At 35.5% G+C, this 7,140-nt stretch overlaps 1 long non-coding RNA gene across 1 annotated transcript; it reads right to left on the reverse strand.

The window, feature by feature from the left end:
• Positions 1 to 5,625: 5,625 nt before the first annotated feature.
• On the reverse strand, positions 5,626 to 5,981 carry LOC103147741 (uncharacterized). Its single transcript, XR_477287.1, has 2 exons — positions 5,889 to 5,981; positions 5,626 to 5,799 (listed from the first exon to the last, which is right to left on the reverse strand). It is a non-coding gene; the product is annotated as an uncharacterized LOC103147741 (long non-coding RNA).
• Between the last annotated feature and the right edge of the window lie 1,159 nt (positions 5,982 to 7,140).

Consider the following 7,140-nt stretch of genomic DNA (forward strand, 5'->3'; position numbering starts at 1 on the left):
CAGACTCCTCTTTTTCTGTTTGTTTTTCAGACATAATTAGATTTATTTAGAAATCAAGACTGCACAGTGAAAGCTAAAGTACAATTTTGGCTAACTAGATGTTGAGTTTAGACACAGTCAACCATTAACCCAAAAGGAAAATAAAATGTTTTCTAATATTTATTTTTTTGCCTTTCACAAATTTTCAACTAAGACAAAAAATATTGCACCTGCATTGAATTCCCTATCTATTCAATCCTCCCTAGTTTTGCAGTTTCAGTTATTTCTTGTAGAGAATTTTTTATAATTTTACTATTCCTGTATTTTTTTAATTTGAGCTATTTATTTGGTTAAATTTATTTACAATTTATTCACATTTTCTGACATATGGACAGATAGAGGATTATTCAATTATATTCTTTTTTATTCTGTTTTAATCACATGAGTTACATTACAGTAGTCTATGTATAAACAAGACGAGAATATAAGAAACACTTGTTATATATATATTTTTTTATTTAAACAAATGAAAATGAGATCTAGATCTCAATGGGGTTTACCTGGTTAAATAAAGGAATAAAAAAAATAAAAAAAAATAAAAAAAATTAGATTTCATCTAATTTTACTTCTGGATTTCAATGTAGTAGTTTGACAACAAATTAAAAACAAAAAAAAACCTCCCTCATTATTTGCATTTTATATTTTGTCATATAAAATGTCCCAATATTTTATATGATAACAATTATAAGTCAGATCAAAATCTTAAAATTTTAAATCTATAAAAAAATAAAATAAAATCAAAATTTGCAGATCATTTGGAAATTTTGCGACGCTCGCTGTTCGGCAGGAGCCCAAGTAGAGATCTACATGTTGTCAAAATGGTTTTATGATAAACAGTAATCAATGCAGACCTTTAAAAGAAGGTGGAGGATGAAACAGGTGGGAGGTAATGAAGAGTAACATAGGGTAATTGATGACCTGTCCCCAACACTGGGGATATTGTTTCAAAGGCTTAATCTTTGTCATCAGAGTAAGGACAGTTTGTATGTGCCTGATGCGGACGCAGGATGGAGAGCTTGGAGGCTTACTGTGTCAACTTTCTCTCTCCCTGTTTCTCTGTGGGTCAAGTAAACAGCCTTTGCAGGGACAGCTCAGGGCTAGTGTCTGACCAGCCAGGCTGAAAATGGCCCTTGTCCATTCCTGCCATGTAGCATTTCTTTCCCCAGCTGTTTGTCCTTTGTCATGGACACAGCTTGTAATAAGAAGAGCCAACATATTTATGAAGTGGCCGACCTCGCTGGTGCACAGGGCTCTAATCCAGCGGGCACAAAACAGCTTTGTTACTCTTTAACAGCTCCCAAACCTTCAACAGTGGAGGAGAGATGTCTGGTAACATGCATATGCTGCATGTGAACTATTGCACATGACTGTTGTTTAAAGGAGAAGGGGAAAAAAAATAGATATTTATAAAGGATATTGCATTTCCCCTCTTTTATGATTTGCTTCCAGCATAAAGGCCAGTAAGCGTTTTCATGCCCAGCGATTTGTTTTGCCGTGTGTAGTGTCTGTAAATTCAGAAACATTTATGAGTGATTAGTAAGGCTTCACCTGAGCTCTGGTATGGAGGGAGTCCAGTGTAGAAGTAAATGCTGGCAAGACAAGAAATGAATGAAAGAGCCAACAAAGGAGTCCTCTCATGGGGCTACATGAGTGTGTTTTCACACAGTAGGGGATTCCCCTTTAAACCATTAACAGGTTAACAAGATACATGCGGCAGCAACTGTCTGCAGAAAAGTCAACTGCATGTATAGTATAAGCCCTTTTAAATAAGCTCTTGAGTAAAGATCCTGTTTTAATGTCAAGTCACATTAAAAGCAGTTTTCTAAAGCCTTTAGTTACATCTAACAGAATAATTTAAGGATGTAGATCAATGCATTTAATTTTAGTTTTAACCTTATTCAAAAGAAAATCAAATTCAAAATCAATCAACAAATCAATAAATAAATAAATAAATACCAATTAATAAAAGGATACAATGTGGGAATTTATTTTTGAAGTGGTCAGAAACTTTTGCTCCTTCTCCAAATATTTTTATCCAGAATTAGTTTCCTGCAAAAACACAAGAAAGTGTTTTCTAAGTCACTCTAAGTTTCTTTTTTCTGAATTTTGCAGGTGTTTTTCAGTCAGAAAATGACCCCATGTTAACTTTCTTCTTCTTCTTCAGAATTAAGCATTATTTCTGTTTTTGCATAAAATATGCAACGTTATGTTTGCAACAAAAGTGATTGCAACTATTTTTTTTAGTACTTGCATATCGACTGTAAAGACGATGCTAACTCTTGCTGTGATTTCAATTTTCTTTTTCAAAGTGAAATAGTTAAGAGTTCAAGCCAGATATCCAAATGCCCAGGATTAAAGATACAAAAGTTTATTATTATTATTATTATTATTATTATTATTATTGTTACATAAATCAGAAAATAATTTTCCTACTTTGGTCACTTATGATTACACGTATGATATGTTTTTGCTTAATATCAAAATAATAAGCAAAAACATCTTTGGAAAATGTCCCTTTACTTTCTTCAAATTTAAACATTTACGTTAATATTTCAAGTTTTTGAACAAGTTTCTGGAAAGCCCAGATAATGATATCACTGAACTGCTCAGTTCTTTTAACATCTCACAACATTAAACCCATATAACACAAATGCCACTTCACAGGTTAAATATGTATTCCTTTTTTAACTTGGTAATAACATGTAACCTTAAGAATATGACTAGCTTCTAGGTGGATACAGCACGGATTCCCCCATATCAGAAAAACACACCAGCAACATCTCAATTTCGAGTACTTTTACCAAGGTTAAAGTGTGCGAATGTGACCCCTCTTATCAATTAATAGTTCACATCAGAGAAAGGCACTTGTATCTAATGATTGCTGTTAAATAGCTTAAATGTGTTTTAATACCTCTCCATCAAATCATGATTACAGCGGACGGGTATATCAAGTGGTCCTTTCATTTGGTTAACATGATCAAATTGACTCCTGTGTCATGAGCGATGGCACCAGTGGTAATTAATTTCTCCATTAAGGGCGGCCAATGTGACAGCCATGCAAACAGAGCGCAGTGACAGCGAGGACACAATACCGTCGGCACACCAAGACAGCCCGACAGCCAAGGAGGAGCAGCGGGTAATCACATTATCTGTCTGCGGGGAAAGCGCTGTTCATTAAAGGAAAACAACGCAGGCTACAATGTCTGTTGCTGCATCGTCAGCATATTTGCGGATCTGGCAGATCGAATGGCGGCTACGCATTTACATATAGTAATGAACTTTTAAAAAAAAAAATTATTCCAAATTACCGAGGTGAGCCTTTGGAGCCTGTAGGTGCTTCCACCAAGGGGCACAAACGCAAGTAGTTGTGCAGTTTTTGATGTTCTCACATTTTCAGCATATATGAAGCAAATGAAAATGAGTGACTTACAACTGGAAGAAAAACAAAGATGAACTCACAAATTAATTTCGTCACACATATATATATTGTTCTTTTCTTTCGTACGTCAGCTACAGAAATAAATCAAATCTAATTGAAATGTCTATGCAATCACCTTTAACATTTCAGTTTGTTTTTTTCTCAAACAAATGCCTGCTCTTCATCATTTACTGAAATCAGTGATGTTGCCTTCTTAATATATAATGTAATGTACAGTTGGTTTAGGGTTACATGTGTTTTTTGTGCATGTGTGTGTGTGTATGTGTGTGTGTGCATGCCTGCAGGCTGTCTTTTCCCCTCTGGGAGTTTTAATAAAAAGTGAAACCAACAGTTCTCCTCCAGCAGTAAGACCTGGGGGTTTCTCCAAGGGTGGGGGGCAATTGTCCAGCATTTTCACCACAATGCTGCCATATGGGGAACAGAAGGATCAGCCACTGACTCCCTGCCAGAGCAAAGGCAAACACCAATCCACATATGCATAGAAGTGGTCATTTAGAGCCACCGCGTTTTACCATAACAACAGATGAAACACAGGAGTCATTTTGCTTCCACTGAGGGGCATTGTTCCCCAGACTCACCGCCTCTAAAGCTGTCACCCTATGAGGCAGGATAAACTTAGGGGCCCAGGCCTGGGTGTAAATAACAAAGAAAACCTCACTTACATGCTTCCTAAATCCTTTCGAAAAGATGAAAAGGAGGTTAAAAAAGATCCACTCCATTTCCTCATCTTCTGAAAACATTAACATAAGACAAATGAATTTATTTAAGACTCACTTCAGACCATGTCTGTGTGTTTTAGTGTTTTTATTTTTATTTTATTTTTTTATGTGCTGTCATTTAAAAAACCTGCAGCACAAACAGTTCCAATTGTTTTATGATTCGGCTTTTAATCTATAGCGTTGAAATCAAAGAATCAAATAAATTAATGTAATGCTTTTAGACGTACAGTATGTCAACAAATTTAAAAATAGATAACGATTAATTTTCAGAGTTTAAAGAAGATGTTAAGTTGAACAGTAATGTTCTATTGACCTTACAAAAAAGGTTTTTATTTAGAAAATTAACCAAGATGAGTGGACTTTATCCTACCAATATAATCTGTAAATATTTGTATTTCAAATATTGTTTACCACATGCTCTTTTGAAAATAGTTATAATAAAATAAATGTGACAGAGAGATTCTTGATAGAAAAAGGCTTCAATTACATTTATGTTAGTGAATGTCAAAGTGTTAGCTCCTGATGAATAAATGTCAAATTGAAAATTGGCTTCTTCAAAAGAGTATATGCTTCTCCAATACAACAAGGGTTGTTTTAAAGTATATTACTCATCCAAATATTTCTGCCACGCAGGTTTTGCAGCAAGATAAATTCCCACATGCAAAATCTGTGCACGACAGCGCTTAAAAGTCTTAGCTTTAGGTAGACAACAGGTTTGTATTAGCAGGTGTTAGCATTCTCATTGATGAGAGTTTTTTTTTGTTTTTTTTCTACTTCATTTTATCTCTAAAAGCAATGAGCCAGTTGAGCATTTTGTGCAGACTGGAAAGAGGCTGAATGTGTATTTCAAAGCTGGTCAGCCAGTCAGTGAGCTACTTAACAGCAGCAATACTGTAATAAAGACTCACTGATGGGAGGGTAGCAATGGAGCTGAACTTCTTACATTCCTCTGATGTTGCCTCATTATGATTTCAAGGAGTAAATTATGAGTGCAAACAACCTGGAGACTATTCCTCCCACCAACCGCTTCATTCTGCTGCTTTGAAGAAAAACTAATATTTTGAAAGAATGCAGGCGAAACAATGAAATAATTTACATTTTTCAAAGGTTTACCTTCTTTCACAAGGATGTTCTAATAAGGTTTTAGAAATGTTGTTGTTCAAAGTGTGCTACTCTTCATTTGACCTGCCACAGTGAGGTAAGCATGCACATTTCCTGCATTAAAACAGCTTGCACTTTAACATTACCTATAAGGCTAACTTGTTGCTCTCCAAAGTTTCACTAAATGTCTCACTGCTAAAGTTGCACTTGTGCTTTTTACCTTTTAACCTTGATTCTTAAAAGGCAAAAAAAAAAAAAAAATGCAATACATCACAGTGAATCACCACGACGACACAGTCATCCAAGACATCTGAAAAGAAATGAAAGTGTGATAACTTATTGAATATATTTAAAGACAGCTAAAGCACAGTGTTTAAGCCATATCCAGTCTCAGTGACATATAATACAGACTTTTAATATCCAGAGGGTGTTGGGCTGGAGCGGGAAGCAGTCAGCTGCTTCACTATAACCAAATGTTACAGTATAAAACAGCATGTCGCGCTGCGATTTGACATGGTGCAATGAGATTAGATGGAATTCATTTCTAAGTGAGGGTAAATTACAAGCCTATTGAAAACAGAGCCACTTACCCTCATCATTGATCGCAGCACATGTGCACCCATAAAATGGTTTGACAAAGAAGGCGTAGTCTGGTAGAAAAGTGACACAGGATGAAAAAGTATTCTGCAGCTGGCAGAAAAGGTTTTTAAGTTCAGGTTAGTTATTCTGGCAAACAAGTAAATTCTTAAAAACTATTGCACATTCAATAAAAAACAAATCTATAAAGATATTCAATAGTAACATGATAAAAAGAAATTCAAATATTGACCAAATTTAGTTGAACATTTAAAATGTGAATACTTACTTGTACTTGTAGGTGTCAAAAGCAGAGCTGCTGCATTTTTAAAGTTCTCACAAACATCTGCAGAAGACCAGGAAAAAAAGGAAACAATAGCATGAAGCATTGGATACAGGTCTCAACATTCCTACATCATAATACAGTTCTTCAATTTCTTTAATATTCCTCAGACGGGAAAAACTAAACGATAAGCAATTCTTTATGGGCTATTCAAATATTGAAATGAAAAAAATATATATATAAAATAATCTAATATTGCAAGGAATGATAACTTCCCTGATTCTCGTAATGAATGTGTCACAATGTTTAATGTCAGTTAAACCTACATTGAGTATTTTTTATTAAGCCAGCACTAAATTGTAGTGAGATTTTAGACTACCATTTTCAGACAGCAGGCATATAAGCTTCAAGTCAGGTTTTCGCAGGTCCATTTTGAAGTAACACTCTCATTTATAACTGTAAAGTATCTTCACAGAGTCAAATTAAACTCAATAGATTAAAAAAAAAAAAAAAAACCTGGCCAAACAGTGTTTGGTATCATAAAAAGGCTAAGACGCAAGCTTACTGAAAAGTAATCCACGTACAGCCCAGCAGAGGTTTTGACATAAAGAAGTCATATTAAAGAAAATAATAATAATAAAAAATCTGAAAATATTTGTGAGACCAAATCAGAGCCACGTGGGACGTTGAGACATCCCTCCTGCCCCGGTCCTCCGCCACCGCCCTTATGACTGCGCCTAATGCATTACTTAACTTGGGTGCAGGGGCGCAACTACATCTTATTCAGGTGGATGCGAAAAACATAAATCCCCCCCCCTGAAGGAAGGTACATAAGAGTGAAGGAGCGTAGAAAACGCTTGCTCTATTCCCCCCCCCCACACACACACAAAGACGCGTGAAAGGTAAAACTCACTACATTTACATTTACATGTGAAGGAGCGTAAGGGCGCGGTGAAGTGTATGCGAAGGCATCATCGGCGTGC

This window comes from Poecilia formosa, unplaced genomic scaffold, assembly GCF_000485575.1.
Source record: "Poecilia formosa unplaced genomic scaffold, Poecilia_formosa-5.1.2 Scaffold188, whole genome shotgun sequence".
In the NCBI taxonomy this organism is placed as follows: Eukaryota; Metazoa; Chordata; class Actinopteri; order Cyprinodontiformes; family Poeciliidae; genus Poecilia; species Poecilia formosa.